This window comes from Numida meleagris, chromosome 4, assembly GCF_002078875.1.
Source record: "Numida meleagris isolate 19003 breed g44 Domestic line chromosome 4, NumMel1.0, whole genome shotgun sequence".
Classification (NCBI taxonomy): Eukaryota; Metazoa; Chordata; class Aves; order Galliformes; family Numididae; genus Numida; species Numida meleagris.
In genome coordinates, this window is record NC_034412.1 from 26,038,302 (window position 1) to 26,055,748 (window position 17,447).

At 35.6% G+C, this 17,447-nt stretch overlaps 1 protein-coding gene across 4 annotated transcripts in view; it reads left to right on the forward strand.

The window, feature by feature from the left end:
- GRIA2 (glutamate ionotropic receptor AMPA type subunit 2) overlaps positions 1–1,780 on the forward strand; it is an 87,001-nt gene extending 85,221 nt beyond the window's left edge. For 2 of the 4 annotated variants that reach the window (XM_021396473.1, XM_021396465.1), the window contains one exon: positions 1–1,779. This exon is cut by the window's left edge and continues 1,103 nt beyond it. The gene's annotated coding sequence lies outside the window, so the exon portion shown is untranslated. The other 2 variants (XM_021396468.1, XM_021396467.1) reach the window with 2 other exon arrangements.

The following is a 17,447-nucleotide window of genomic DNA, read 5'->3' on the forward strand; positions in this document are numbered from 1 at the left end:
ATCCAGCTCCTCTTAACTCTGACATGCAGGGACTTATGATCCAAAGATTTGGTTCATATCTATCTCTACTTTTGTACATTTGTGTTAATAAATATCTGTACAGACAGAGGAGACTATTGGTAAAAATTGATAAATTGCAAGCACTGAAAGAGTGTTAAATATTTTTTTAAAGTGTGAAACAAGAACATCTCAAATTTTTTTCTTGAAGGAAGCAGTTTTCACACCCTGAAAAGGTAATTCTAAGCAGTAGCTAGTTAAGTTCTTTGTTAAGAGGAAAAAAAAAACCTTGGCAATGTCTTTTTAAGTTAAGAACGATGATAACTCAAATTAGATGCAAGTCTGTAGTGATAAGAAAACATAAAAACTTTTGTGAATCATACTCATAAATATTCTTTGCAATCTGGAGTTAACATACATTTTAATGTATGTATTTAAGGATGGTAGTTCCATTTACAAAGTAAGAAGGAATCTTAAGAGGGATACAGTAACATTAATTCAAATGCTAATGCAAATTGAAGAGACAATATTTCTCTAGCTTTCCCTGTAGATAAAATAACCATATATTTGGTTGAAAAGCTTACATTTTTCTGCATTGTGGATACATTGCCTTGTGCAGTCTCAATAAATCTGTGTTTTATTTTGGACTGACTTAAGTAAAATTTGATACACAACTTGCAGTTTTAGTTTGAATCCACTTCTTAGGCTTAAGTAAAATATTTCTTGAACACTACAGAAGACAGCATTTCTCAGAAACTAAATCCCTTCTTGTGGTACAAACTCTGAACCTGTTTCTGCAAGCACAGTGTATACTCTCAATGCAGTCAGCCAAAAAGAGGTAAATACAGTGTTTTCAGTACTAGACAAACCTACCAGTAACTTCCCTGTAACTAAACTAAACTATTTCTGGATGTATCTATAATCCGTAGGTGTTCTGTGCATTACTTCTCATCAGGAATGTTGGGGAATGCACTCTGATTTTTAACGTTCAATGCTAGAATGACCAAACTAAAATAATATCCATTTGGTAATCAAAACTTTCTGAAAACAAGTAGAACTGCATTACTGTATACAGTGGAAAGCTATTTATTGTACCTCTGGGCTTATTCCTCTAAAAATTGTAGCGTACAAAGTCTTTGTCGAGCCTGAACTGATGTATATAACTGAAATAATGTAAAGTTATATTTTCATGTTTTTATAATTAACAACATGATGGGAATACATAATGTAAGATTATTTCAATTGCAGATAATATGGATTGGGTAATACACAGCTCAGTTAAAAAGCAGTAATCATAGTTTAATATCCATGTTACAGTACATCAGTATATTGCTATATAAAGTATGTCTGTGTGCATTTAAGTGAAAAGTAGTCAAGAGTGATGAAAGCTGTCCAAGGGTTTTTTATTCATTTTATATGAAAGCTGTTATGGAGCAACCAAAATGTTTATGAATTCAAACTTGTGTAAATTTCAAAATGTCCTTTACTGTAGCTTTTTGTTTACAGTACAGTATCTTATTTTCTGCTTTGTTAAATGAGTAACAGTACAGAGGTGGACATACACTTTCTAAGACATTAACGTTCCCATTTTTTCATGTATACCTATCTGACAGAAAATGCTTCTGATTTTATTTTTCAATCTAGCACATGATGGCTTTTCTGGAGTGTTGTACAAACTTCAATCATACATAAAAAAATCTTCTTAAAAAAGGCAAAAGACCTTTTATGTCTGTTTAGTATTATTGGAATTGGGTTCCTTATTTATTATAAATGTATTTTCTTGAGGTTTTACATATAGCAAACCTAGTTTTCTCCACATACATGAGTTTTCTCGATGAGTTTGCGAAGAGAAGATACGTTTTCCCCTAAATCATCTTGTCACTCAGGGGTTCATATCATTAAATTAAGAAGTGTCTATTTCTTGCCAGTAATATAATTTTATGTCTGGAATGTAACCTTCTTGATCATACTTATAATGTCAGTGTGAAAGGATGAAATGCTAGTAAGTTAAATATTTATTCAATGACTCTACTTAAATATTGTCAGCTATTCCTTGGATAAGTAATTTTTTACTTCAACAGATTGTTGTCTAAGCTGAGACCTGAGAAATGGCAAGTATTTTAGATATATATTGGCAGTGTTGCTGCCATAAATCCAGATCTATAGGAAAGAGTTGGCTCTTACAACAAAGAAATAGAAGACTTGCAATGTGAAAGGCTCAACTTTTTTTTTTTTTTTAATGTGTTATACAGTTCAACTGTGTATGTCTTGGAGTATCAGCCTACTCTTTGGCTGATAGATTTGAACAACAGTGCACAAATAGCTGTATTTTAAAATATAAATATTATTTTTGTCTTTTTGTACAGTTAGTTATTTGAAAATAGTAGTCACCAGCAAAATAGTCATCAGCAGCTATTCTAGAAGGTAACTGTAGAGGCTATTAGTTTCACAATACTAAGGCTCATTGTTTATTAAATCATTTCATTTGTGTCCTTTCACTGGATTTTAAAAATTTGCTGAGAGAGACTTATCACAGCCAAATTATTTTGGGAAATCATATTATATCAAGCAATTAGAATAAAATTCAGCATATGACTTAAGTGTGGACTTAACTTCAAGCATTTTCCTCAGTATCAGTTTCTTTTTTTTTAGCATATCATATAGGATACTACATAGCCATAAATGAAATAATAGAATTAGAGAACTGTATCCAACCATGGCATGTATGTGACAAGTTTTATTCATACGATAGGTTTTTCCTGAAATTTCACTCTTGCTACTCCTAATCCTCTAAACTTTGTAAAATTCCATGTAATACTACCCAAAATTTTTTCTTTCTATCTGCCTTGAATGTTATTTTTCCTCTTGCCCTGAAGACATAGAATCATAAATATGTCTAGATCTAATTAATACCTGGGGATCTACAGGACCTTGAAGCGATAACACAGATCCTCGATTCCTGCAGACATTTAGTTAGTTTGAAGGTATGAACTATGAAGTGAAAATATTCATACCACATCTTTTTAAAAATTTCCCTAATGTAGTGAATATCACTTTAATAATCACAACTACAGATTTAGTTGTTAAGTGTTTTAATATACAATTTATTGAATTTTTATCTTTGAAAAACAAAGCTCCTTTAAAGTAGGATTTTTGTAAACAAGGGCCAAAAAAAGAACATAACAAGATAAAATACAAAAATTTTGAGAATTCTCGCCCACCTGCAACTCCTATGTGTGATGAGGTTTTCCCACAATCCCTAACATTTTGTTAGGACATTGCATGATGTGCTTGCTTTCTCTTACTCTTGTATCATCACATGCAGTTAGTTCTAATGCATTCTTTTTTGTTCTATTTTTTCTTTTTTTAAATCTTGGTGGGAGGATAAGCAATGTAATTAATACATAATATTGACTATCCTTTTTTAAATTGATTTGTCAGTCATTCAAAAAGTTTTTTTTATAGCTGATTGCATGTGTCTCTATTAAAGAAGCAGTCATGGTAAATATGGGAAAGATTTTTGGATAATCTAGGTTAAACCCATAGTTGAAGTGATATCATCCACTGCATCATTCTTGTATCAGTCTCCTTTGTACATCTCTTGCTGCTAATGAATATGAAAATGTGGCTACCTCTGTAGACATTTCAGTGGTTTATTTACCTGAATGGTAAGAAAAAAAAATACTTTGTATCTGAAGGGAAAACATGATCCCAGTTAATTCCACAAAGCTGTCCAGTGAAGGGTTTTCTAACATTTGCCCAAAGTTCCTCCTCACAAGATGCTTGTAACTATCACTTCAGAGAAGAGGATTATTGCTGCACGCTGTTGGCATTGGAAAAAAAAAAAAGTTTCTACATGGTTTGTCATTACTTTTAACAAATGCTGACTTTTAAAGACTGCCTTCTGTGTTAGTTATTCATACTAGGATTCCTGTTATAACTGTGATTTAAGTAAATCCTATTTTAATTTAGATATATATTTGCTTTAAAGTTTTCAAACCTAATCTTGAAAACACATATAGCTATATGTGTAGAAAAGCAAAGGGCTGCTAAACTTTAGTGCCTATACCAGCTGCTTGAAATTGTGTGCAGTCATTGCCCATCTGGAGGTGAGGGAAATTCTACAAAAAAATGGGTTCCATGTGGACACTGTGTGCCTTAGACAGGGCAGGATCTCACTGCCTTCTCTGCTTCTTCTTATGCACAGGTGGGAAGCAGGTTGGCAAGGCTGAGATAGAAGGTGGAGTGGCAGTTTCGTGTCATTTCTTCTGTCCCTCCTCTATTCTAAAAGACAAAGCAGGATCCAGACAAGACAGGAAAGGATTTAGTCCTCTTTTCAAAGGGTAGAAAATAAACCCGCAGTTAGTTCTTTTTCTAGTAAAAAAAAAAAACCACTGTTAGTGAGATTTTGAAATGAAATTCTGTTTCAATTTACTATAAACAATTTTTAAAACTCAAAAATAAAACCAGTTTCTAGAGTCTCATTTACTGTCAGCAGTACGTACATGACGTAGCTTCTTAGAAGGCTCTTTCTTGTACATCATCTCCAGGAGCATCTTGAGTATTTTGTTAAAAATATATTTAGAAGTTTTTGCATGACAACTTTTTTACCCAATTTTCAAGTTGTGTTGTTACTACTTGTCCTGCAGCACTGTGTTCTCTGAGATAAGAGAAAATTTGAGTTAGAGTTCCACTTATAGCTTTCACTTAATACTATGCTTTACCAACACAGTAGAATTTTTCAGTAGTTGATTTCCTTACTTAAATTGCAAGCACATGTTGGGTTACCTCATACTCCTGAAGAGTTAAAAGATATTTATGTGAATATTCTCTGTTTTTGAAGGAGTTGATATTTTTTATGCCATTGCATTGACTGAAGATACAATGATACGAAGTACCTTAATGATTTTTACTCAGGTGCTTGCTTCTACATATTGTTGTTATTTTTAATAATTTCACAACATTATTGGAAGAATATTTCAGAAGATATCAGTGGCAGCTGATAGAATTTACCTGTAGTGGGAACTAACCATTCAGTTTAATGTGTTAGCAAGAGGAGTTGATGGTACATGACAAAGAAGGTTGTGGATGATCCAGTATATGCATATATATACATATCCAAACACAGCTATGGAAGTGCAGTAGCTAAACTGCTGCTGAGTTTGATAAAGCCAAGATTTCACCTTAGGTGTATACTTAAAAAGAAATAAATATAGCAATAATTCATAGTAGGGCCAGTAGCAAGACAAAGGTTTATAATCAAGTGCCTTACCAGCTTTAGTGTGAAGAAATTTGGAATTTCGTATTTCTGTAAGACAGTATGTTAGTCCCACAAGGGCTCAATCAACAACAAGTTCCATAACTTCAGAAATATCTTTGTTATAACTTAGAGGATTAGGTTCTGCAACATTTCTATGAGAAAAATGAGTTTGTCCCTTGCTAATTTAGGCCTATGCAAAGAGTCACATTGCCTCTAACTTCATGAGCATGGATGATGGATTTATGTGCGTATATATATATGAATGTGCATATTTTTATTCTATTTAAAGAGTCTTGCTTATTTAAAAATTCATGATTAGAGAGGCTCAGGTTTAGTTAAATCTAACATTGCATGAACAAGGACAAATAAAGTATACCTCTTTGTAAGCTATTACTTGATTTTTCTGAACAAAAGTCTCTAGAAGTTAATGCTTCCAGAGAAAAAGAATACTGGGCATGGGTGCTACACTACCTACTTTGAGCACTGTGCAATAATATACACTGCTGTGGTGCTGTGGCAGAATTCTGTCCACATTTTGTATTATTTCATACCAGCAAAGGCAAAGTAGTATAAACTGTAGGAAATCAGGGTCACAAAGCAAGCTTGGCAGCCAATTTTCTGAAAATTTCTACTTAGTGGTTTCATCTATGACATTGTCATGTTCTTGAAGTCTGCACCATCTGAATGTAAAAGATAAAAAATGAGATTAATTTTTTTTTAAGGCAGCATCTTCATTAGAGAGCAGAATTTTACTCAGCATGGCTATGCTTATCTAAACTACTTGTTTTCCACAGGAACAGTTGTCATTCTTTCTCACTCTATGCTCTTTTTCATTCTAGAGACACTAACAGTGTGCTGTTAATATAGTTTTCTAGTGTAGTATATCCACAGTTAGATTGAGAGGGGTTTATCAGTTCACCTTGGTCCACCTCTTGAGCTACTTTCTAAATGCGATCTTCATAGTTTTTTACTTGTAATTTACTTTTTTTTTGATCTTTTATCATTGGAAGAGATTTTTAGCACATCAAGGAACACTGAGTTTCCTTGTGTCCACTGCTTGCTGTTTTGAGATGTTGCCCAAGTCCCTCAGCTGAGCTGATGAAAAAGCTGCATCTTGCTATGTGGAATAGGCTAAACAAGTGTGGATAAGAGAATGCGAAACAAATACAAAAGTGACTCTAAGTTGGGGTTTTGAATCTGTGATTTGAAAAAACGATATTTATTAGGAAATCCAGTGGAACCTATGTCCTTGTTTGAGTCAGAGAATTAGATGATCAGACTGTAGACACTGAGCATGGCCTTCTACCTTTAACACTTACACCTATCTGCCTTCTATGTATCTGCTATTTTAGGCTTTGTGAAATTGCTATGAGCCAGATTTACCAATTACCTAAGTCGAGTTATGTTCTGGCTGCCTGCATGAAAACATCTTCAAATCTGGGAGTAAACCAGACCATTTTCTTAACAAACAAGGAGTTTCTTTTCACAAACAAGGAAAAGTTTCTTTTCAACTGGCTTGCTTGTGTTTTAAAGCCAACATTTCAACAGATAGATAATTAGGGTAATTATTTTCTTCTCCTTTATTGCTGGTGATATTCTTTGGATCTTTAAAAGCTTTTCACTGAAGTTGGTTAAATGATGGTGTTTACCACGGAGATATGTGGATTATCAGTCAAGTAAGGTTTTTGTTTTGTATTTTTTTTAAGACTCTGAAATTGTAGAATGCTGAAGAAAGAAGCAAGGAATTGTTACAAGAGGACTTGGGTGAGATTTCATTTGTATGGCTTATATTTGAATTTGTTTTATCTTCCTACTTGTTTTCTTTTGCTAGTTTTTTTTTTTTAAGAAAAAGCAAATCAGTCTTCTCTCCATAATTATCCTCTTACATGCTCTGATCTCAATGGTTGGTATCAGTGAAGCTACCTGGATACCTTGGACAATGTGCTCGTGTTGGAGTAGGTAGATGGTAGAACTCCCCAACGTAAGAATAGATGTTTTCTGTCTTATTTCATTTCTGTGTGAATAGGACTGTTCCCTTTCTTGTAGGATGTTTTTTTATTATTTTTCGGGACATAGCTGCAGACACAGACGTCAGTGATGAAAATAAAGTAAATAAGTTTTTTTCTCAAAAGAATAGTGCAAAATGTGACAAAACACTCCTGAAGAATCTCTGCAGAAAGGGATTTGGAAAAAAAATGTCTTTAAAAAAAAACTGACTTGCCTCTGAGAATCCTTTAATAAGAAGGGAAAGTAAGTGGCTTCTGTGTCATGAAATTGTCTTCCTCTAAGCAGAAAACACTGTCCTGAAGGTCAAGATTCTGTGTACAGAGATACTTTTGCAGAATCAGCCCTAAATGACTGAATTCTGTACAAAAATGTAAGTACTAATATTGAGCATGCAATGAAATGCACAAAGGAAATTTTCTTTAAAGAGTAGATTAGCATGATCCATTGCCTTTCAGTTATCAAACCTAGCACTATCAGGGTTTTAATTATTATAGTTACTATTATTTTTAGATCAGTACATGTGACTTAATGCTCTGTCTCTTCCTACGGTAGAATTCCATCACCATTACATACCATCTGTAACTTCCAGTAAGAACAAATCTACAGTAGATGTTCTCATCAAAATTGACATTTAATGTAGTTAATTTGTGTTTTATTTCATCTTCTAAAAAACTGATCCTGTACAGAAGTCCTGCTGTCCAAGTGCCTGCAGAAAATTGGTTGTGGTAATAAAAGTATTTATTAGTCTGACAAATATAATCAAATAAGTAAAATCTAAGAAAAGTCTGATGCAAGGAAGTGTTACTGAATCATTCAGAATTCTTTCCCCACCTGCTCATTTCAAACCATTTCAGTGTATATTCTGAACTGTTTGAAGAACAAGAAGATACTGTTGGTTTTTTTCCTTCTCACTTCTCTCCCAGTTTGAAATCTGGCTTAGAAACAGGATAGTATTGTTACTTGATTTTAATGTGAATTTTTGTCCATTATTGTCTTTGCAACTGAAACATCTTACATACTGTTTTTCTCCCTCTTAGAAACAAAAAGATGTGTGTGGGACACCACAGATATATTCCTGAAACCCTCTGCAAATACTGTCATTTTTATGAGTAGATACTTGACCATTTCTTGCCTTAAATTATCTTAGATCTTTATGGCTGATAAGATTTAAATCTGTCTTTATGTTGGAAACATTTTTTGTATCTTGTTAACCTATTAATGCTGCCTAGGTGGCCATTAACCAATGGTTAATGATGCCATTCAGATACAACTTTTAATTTATACAATATCTTGAGGCTTACACAATGTTTTAGAAATAATTTAATATTTATGGCACTCTATAAGTGAAGATTTAAGCATGCAAGTTCGTATTGGAACACTGAGGATAAGAGATGATGGTGAACAAAGGTATAGGAAAAATTAATTGTGAGACAGTGCAGGCCGTATACTCTACTTTTAGTGTTTAATGGTAGGGCATACATCTTGGATTCTAAATTATTTTCACAAAAGTGGACTAGAGTATAGAAGCATATATTGGAACTTCTACCTGGTGATATTCCTTATTCCAGCTAGAACACTTTTTATTCTAGTGGTAATAACTGAGGAAAAAAAAATCTTTTCCCATGAGGATCTTATGATACTGATTTTGTTTAGCTTGTTGTAATATTTCTGTAATTTCCTTTTGGAAGCTCATCATTTAACTTTCAGAAAGACAGGCAGCTGTAAACATAAAATGCTTATTTAGCAAGTGACTGAAACTTGCAGAATGGTTCTGTCTTTGCCAGATAGGTGTTCTTTGTATGTTTCTCCACTTTTCTACTCTGAACTTGAGGGGGTAGTACATTTTTATAGCATTTGAGTTCTGAAATCAGGTAACTCAATCTATGACACTTAGATGTACGGAAGTTAGCTCTCAAATTAGTTTCTTGCCATGACTGAGCTCAGCAGCTTCTATGTTGTCTGCAAGATGGATTGCCATCTGTGTTGTTTTATGTGTTAGTGATTGTTATAAATGATAATAAGAACCATAAAATTTTAAATTTCCATATTAAAAACCTTTCTAGTTCCATTTGTCTGTGTGCTCGTGTTCAACCAGTCATGTAAAGTGTCTTACTTCAGATACATTCTATTGTAGTCAGGCCTGTAATTTCCATGTTTATTTGCAAACATTATTAAATAAATTATGTAGCATTCACTAATCATGGAGTTAATCATTCTGTTGTTCCTTCAAGTTGATTCAGACTTGGGACCTGGTTTAATCATGGTATTCCTTAGAAGAGTTCTTGATAGAAAATTATGGACAGTGTACTTCTATTCCTCTTGATGGAAGCTATTTACCCACCTAGTTAACCTAAATTTCACTTTGGTATTTTACAAACTCTAAAACCCATATATACTACTGCATTACAATCTGCATGCCTTTCACCTCAAAAGCACATCTGATCTGATCTCTAAATGAGTAAAATAACATGTCATTGTATTAAGAATGCTTCTTTCCTCTTTGGATTACAATCTTTAGATCCGCGAAAAAACCTGTTATTCTTAACCTCCATTACCAATTTTCTTTCAAATGTACTTCTGCGCAAGTAAGTTGCACACCAGCAGTGCAGGGATGGATGGCTGTCACTTTTATATAATAGACTCCCATGAAAGGAAGCCCTTTTTTGAAGTGAGAAATATCCTGGCACTGAGTTCAGGAGGTTTCCTGCTTCCAGACACTGCCGTTTTAAAGGCAGAGTGATCCATGTAGGATTCAACAGATTGTAAAAAAACAGTGAAAGAAGGACAAGAGCTGAACCATTGCTTGGCACAAAGTAAAATGCTTGTGTTTAGGGCTGCAAACCATAAGATATGAATTTAGAACCATTCCTGTATCCATTTGTCTATCCATTTGTCTGTTTCATTTTTCTCTGCAGGTTCCATATAGACAAAAAATGGAAAAGATGGTCATTAATCTTCTTATGCTGGCAAAAAAAAAAAAATAAATAAACTCAATTCAGGTGCAAGACATGGGACGTAAAAGCAGATTGGGCAGGTGAAAATATCCTGCATAGTATTTACTATGAACTATCTTCTTGTCTTTTGAAAGATAGGTGTGCCTGATATCCAAATCAAACAGTGAATATCTCTTATAAGGCATTTATCAAATTTATCCTCCACATGCCTTTGTCAGTTAAGACTTCCCTGGCAATTTCCATATCTCATCAAAAGATTTCTATAAGATAGAATGTTACACTGACATGACCGTGTTTAAGACATCCTGCTTGCAGAGTGATCTGTGCTACCAGTGACTGGTAGCATACCCAGAATAGCAGTCTTCTGAGACAGCTTCAGAGTGATTTTTCACCATCACTGGGAAATGAGGCAGAAGGAGTCAGAAAGAGGAAAAAATATTTTAAATTCACAGAAGTTATAACTTATCTAGTATTCAGAAGTGCTGACCTGACAAACAAAAAATGGACAACTTGGCATTAATGGCCTCTGGATCATTTCCAATGAATCAATGAATCACTATTAGGTGATGATTTTCAAACATTAATTTTTGTAGGTAATGAGCCAAGCATGCTCCCAGTCAATTCACAAGTGTAGTTTAGGAGTGAGTTTCCCAATGAGCATTCTTATTCAGCATTTCATGTTGCATCATTTTTGGTGTCTAGGAAGGTTTGCTGTAATAGATGGAGGGAAGTAATTTGATGCACGGAATCAGACTCTATAACCCACGTAAGGTTATAAAGCAGGTATGTTTATTCAGTGCTGGATGCAAGGGGGATCACTCCTCCTAACTTGCATACCAAATGACAAGAAAGGCAGATATTTAAAGAACAAACAGCTTACATATGCATTAGATTTCCAAGAAAAGGTTGGGTTATTACAATGAGTTCCCTGCCCCGGGTCCCAGTCCTGTTACACATATATGGTATTTCCTCGGTGGTCGTCTGGTCGTCTTTTTCTGATGAAAGATCGCAGTATCCCTTGCTGCGTACTCCTGACCTGGTTCGAGTTCGAAAACGCTGACTTGCTCTAGCCAGCCGCCTTATTGGCTGTAACTCTGTCCACCAATCCGCTGCTTCTCTGCTAACTCTTGGGGTGTAGTGTTGTAGCTGATTGCCTTGCGTTGCAGAGATAGGGCAGCTGTCAGTTTTATCTGGAAAAATAGGAGACCTGCTGTCTGTAGAATAACTGCTTACCTATATAAAAGCATCTGCAGTCTGTGACCTTTTGGGGGCAGCCATCTCCTAACTGTTTCACCTAGTACTGTATACCACTGTTTTTACAAGGACTACATGCCTCAGACTTTCTCCTTGTCTGACTTTCAGCACAAAATTTTACTTTGCAAACCTAAGCTACTCACTAAGCTAACTTTCACCTATTCTAACCCCTTTTCTACAGTCTAAGCTAACTTTCACTTACTCAGATTTGATGCTTGTTACATTGAGCGCATGGGAATATTCATGAACATTTAGTTAAGCAATATGGATGTCACCTGTTGGAAGTCATTAGAGTGAATAGAAGAGTGCAAAGTCTTGAATTTTGAGGAGAGCTTTTGAAAAAGAAGTTACACCTGGCTGAAATCTCTCTTAAAAACCTTTGGTCCAGACCGCTGTAGTATAATATTCACATCAGGAGATGCATCTGGATAAATGAAGAGATTACCAGAAATACCTAAAGAAACAGGGCTTAAAATATGAACAGATTAATATTAACAGAGGTCAGAATGAGTAAGAACAGATTACAAAAAAAAAAACATATTACAGAAGATTTTCCAACTTTATTTCCACTTTTCTTTTTTTCCTACACCTAAATATATTTCTGTCACAAGCAAAAATGAGGAATTGCCATGCACTGGTGATTAATACTGACTTAGTTGTAACTCAGAAAGTCCTTGCATATTTTGGTTCAGTTTTGACAAGAAAATCTGGTGAATAAATTGCAGAAAGTTTCTTCTAAAGTAGGAAGGAAGGTGGATGAAGATGACATTATACAAGGGAATATTTGGGATAGGAAGTTCAAAATTGTGTTTTTCAATTGTGTTTTTTTTAATGCTGATCATTAGGATCAGCTGTGTTCTAATACATGACCCTGACACAAGGAGAGGAAAAATCCTGGTGGAATTTGCTTAATGATGCAAAACTAAGATAAAAATGAGATGAAACAGTGAAACACAGGATGTACTTGAGGACTAGATTAACAGAAAGAAGTCTGAATAACATAAAATGAAAGCCACTTCAAACACATGGAAAAAAAATCTAGCACAACAGCAGATTAAAGGAAGAGGGACTCACTGTTCTGCTTCCAGTGCCAGTGGGTAGCAAATTCCTGAGAAGACTGGAGATCATGCACACCGTGTGTTTAGCTGGAATACTCTTGTGGCCTCCAGCAGCTTGCAGTTCAGTTTTGTTCTGATTTTGTCCTGTCAACACAGATGGCATTTTTGCATTTTATATCCTTCCCAGTAACTTACCTAATCACTCAACTAAACTTCTGGCAACCATAAGATTCATTGTCAGGAACTGTCATGGTTTAACTAAACATCTGTGAAGAATCACTTTTTTTTCCTCTTTTGTCTTAAATATGTTCCCTGGTAATTTCTTTTGTTGCGTCCCTGTTCATATAGTATGAAATGCAATTAGCAATTTCTCATTGATCCCTGCTCTGAACTGAGAAGCTTGTCAGCTGTCATATGAAATAAACTCATAAAGTTGACCTTCTTTCACATAACAAACTGGAAGTGGGAGAAGAGCTTCCTCCCAGGAGTGAGCTGCTTAGAGCAGTGGTGGCCCCAGAAAAGAAGGTGAGAAAATTGGAAAGGCACAAATTCAGGTTGGACTGTGAAAATCTCTAGTTGCAGAGCAGCAGATCCTCTCAGCAGTCAGGTCAGAGGGCTGTGGCCTGCATAGACAGTGAGGTTATGGAACAGTGATTTTACAGCAGACATCTCTCAGTGGAATGTTGAATGCCGATCATCTCAGGCAATGGTTCAGAGGTAAAATATATTCTCTTAGCTCACCCTACGAGCAAAGTCATGCTCTGTCATGTGTGAGATGGTCATCATCCCATCATCCCTGGTGATGGGATCCAGTTCACTAGGAGGCCCCTTCCCTCCATAAGCTCCTATGCTGTCTGGCTGCAGAGGAGCTCTTTGTTCTCATCCAGATTCACACTCCCATGTGGTCACCTAGATTTAGCTGTCGATGTGTGCCAGCCATTCTGAAGAAAGACAAGAAGGCACATAATGCCCTTGTGTCTGCTAGATCCATTATAAAAGTGATTTAAAACAAATGCAAAAAAAAACTTACTTTGAGTACAGGAAACCTTGGTTTCATCCTTTCTATTACATGAGAAATTTTATAAAAAATCTCTTTTACATCCTGCAGGGGAAACTTTCATCTCTAGTGCTACAGTATTTTTTCAGAGATGAAATGTTTCCTACAAAGGCAGATCCATTTTGCAAGGTACAGTTAACCAACACTGGATGGGATTGGTACAGGAAGGATTCTGACTGAAGAGATGCCAGGCCCAATCCCATTCCAATGGCTTTAAGGGTAAATGAGAAAACTCTTCATGTGTTCAGCAAAAGAAGGACGGAAACAGGAGCCTGCCTCTCATATGGGCATCTTGTAGTGTCAGGCTTCAGGTTTTACTCTCTATAATTTGTCCAAGAGAGAGTTAAACTCTCCACAGGAATTGGAGCAGCTGCATTAGGGACAGATATCCTGTCAGTGTGGATTATTCTCCGTTTTGCTCTGGGGCTCTGATCCTTTCATTGCCCAACTGCATCCACGTTTGTCTCTGATTTCTGTCTGTAACAAGCCAGATATCTCCCTCAGGGAGAAAGCACAGACCCTGCTTAAGAGACAGCTTGGCTCTACCATTCATTTCTGACAGGCATTGTAGATGCAGCATGATCATCTCACACAGTTTATGTGTTTAGGCTGCTCTGAAAGGTGGTGTCCTTGAAGAGTTTAAATGTGGATCAGGCTTTAATTCCTAACACAGGCTTCCAAGATGGGATAGGTGTACACCAAAGAGTTGGGTTGTGGAGATAAGGGGTTACTATGGAGGAGAGTGGAATATTACTCAGGTCTCCCACCATCTGCATGAGCGTTGCAGCTCCTGGGGGATCTGTGTTGGCTTTGCCTGCATTTCTTAAGCAACTGATGAGAAGGATCTTCTTATAGTGACACTGAGAAAAACGGGAACACCTCCAAAAGTCTGATTATTGGCTTAGATTTGCACTGAACATTTTGAGGTTTGGTTTAATTAGGATTTGCCTATTTTGCACCATGTCCAAAGCACAAAAAGTTGAAGCTACCAGTGAAAAACCTAGACAGCTTCTGGGAAGGGTGATAGCTGATTGCCAAAAGGTTGTGAGGCTTTAAGTCTTAGATGTAGACTCTTCCTACAGATCTAGCTGAGAGATTGTCCTGATAAGTTCTTTGAAACTACCATGAGTTGGTTCGGTGAGTTACAAATGAGGTGTAAGTTGCCTCTCTTTTCGTACTGAGGTCTGTGAGGATAACCTTGCTAGGAAGTCACAGTCTGTGTGTTTTTTTCTGACTGTACCTGATATGCTGAAGGAGAAATATTGCAGAATAGGAGGAAAGAAGTCTGAGAGGAATTATCTTAAATAGAATATCCTATGCCACGCACGTGATTTGGCATTGCAGATGTTTTTAAGGTCTCTGTTCTTCAGAGTTTTAAATATGAAATCTTCCATTTGAGATTTAAAAAAAAAAAAAAAAAAAGAAAGAGAAGATGTGTAAAAACTAAAGCTGTTCAACCTTGATTACTGGTATTTTATTCTGAAAAGAGTTGTTGCTGCCAAAATACTAAGCTGACAAATGGAAGTTTAGATGTCTCATTATCCTATTGCCAAGAAAGACATGATTTGAAAGCTCTACAGCATGAACCTAGAGGCTGTTGCTGCCAATCTGTTCTGATATTCGCTGAAGAATGAGGAGAATCAGTGCTTCTTTGAAGAAATAGTGCTTCAGGCTTCTGTGGATGTGCACCAAATAGATTTTAACAGTGGTATTTATTTATGTAACATCGCTGAGAATCTTGGTTTTGCTGTATGTTGCAGGCTGTACTGATTTTAAGGAAACAAATTCCATTCAGAATGTGTGTTTATATTTAAAAGCATACGTATGAAAAATTGTAAAGTAGTGCTGCTAAAGCAGGAAGTAAAAATGAAGACTTGAAGACTAGCAGTACTCTACAAGAGGGCACACTAGCTTTTCTAGAGGAATAAGCCAGCTTTTTTAGAATTATTAATCATCTTTGTCCTAAGGACATATTCAGTGAAAGGCATAAAATCATACTGGATATGGAGGCAAAAAAATGCATCTCATTTTGCTGGTGATTCATAATCAAGTTGCAGTGGCATAGAAATAGGCCCGTGAATTCCTCAGATTGCTGACATTTAGCAAATTAATATGAATTTTAATTTGCTTCCTTAGTGGGCTATGAATCAGTCAAGAGTAGATGACAGGAAAAAAGTTTCTAAAGTGACAGAATTTACCCAGTGAAACAAACAGAATTGAGCACATGATTCCCGCATTCTGAAAGGAAACAAACCAAGAAAAAGCAACAACAAAACAGAAGGAAATACAGTGCTTGTTGAGGTAAAAACAGGTCCCTTCCACATTTCCTGGGTTCGCTCATAAAACACATCTATAAAAGATATTTTCCTTTCACGGATCAAGGCTTACTTGCATCTTTAATTTCACCTGAGGTGGTTTGGTCTTTCATTTACTCTTTCACTGGGCAGAGCACTCCTTTTCAAAGTTGCTCTTGCACTTCTAATTATATTGGCTACGTTTTGTCAACATTGCTTGTAAAATTGATTTAGGCATAGATAATGTCATTTCTCTGTTCTTGTTCAACGCGAATATCAGCCACCTTGTTTCTTAGATCTTCTTCATCTTCAAGGGTTGACACTGTGATGGACAACACTAATACATGTGGGATGCCTGGTATTTCTCCATATTTTTCTATGGAGATTACAGAAAAATCAAACAAACCTCAGCCTACTCCATTTCCCCAACTCTTTTCAAAATTGTTTCACTAAAAATCTGTTCAAGCCAAGGAGGTTACCTCAGTGTCTTATCCCCATGTCTGAGTTCTGGGGAAAAGAAGACTAAATCATTCTCTGATTTATTACAAAGAAAACTATTCCTTTCAGAATTTGAATGCCAGCTGAAAAAGTCATATTTTTCTTGACAGTTTATTTCAGGACAGTGGCAGTGGTAGCACCTCATAGACTTGTGACACATATGTAAATTATCAAAGCCAGAAAAGTTTGTCCTAACATTGAGTACTCAAAGCAGGGCAGCCAAAACTGAGATTCTCTGTCAGTTTTAATATCGTCCAAGTAAATCTACTAACTAGCCAACTGCACATCTCTTTAGGAGCATTCTAATTCATGTACTGTAATTAAGCTTGAATACAAAACATTGATTTTGCAGTAATTACATTTGTGTGACCATTAAGGTAATGTTTCAGGAAATCTACCTAGATTCAGCATGAGGTTCCAGATAATGAAATGTTCGCTCTACTGCTGCATAGAAACACTTTTAAATGAAAATTAGTCAGTACTCAAGATAATATCAATTTGTTTGATCCTGCCTTCTGACTTGTTTGGTTTGGGACATTCTACCAAAATGGAAACATTTTCCAGTGGTTGATCATGGATAATTAGAGCAGGCAAGATTTTTGGCTGTGTTTTGAGAGCATCCAGGGAAAGGATGTATGAGACATATGAGAAAAAATGCAGCATTTAAAGAGCATTAATGTATATCAGAAACTCTCATTAGCTGCAGAATGAAATATAATGCAAATAATCCTTCTGCTAAACAAGTTTGTAACTTCTCTGTTAGTCTTAAATATTACAGACTTAATCAGTGTATACACACTGGGAGATGATGACAGCCTGTGATTCCTGGGTAACAATTTATCTTCCTGTTTGGCTGTTCTTAGATTATTTTTAGAATTTCACATCTCAACATGTGCATAAATGTTTGCTTTATATATTTATATGTATACGCAGTAAGAGGCAGATTATTTTATGGTAGCTGTAAGTACATGCAAGTAACAGAGCCTGGGCATAAAAGAACATTTAACTTGCTTTTAATCTAAATGAATTGGTGATAGACTTCATTTCAAAGATCTATTACTGTTAAAG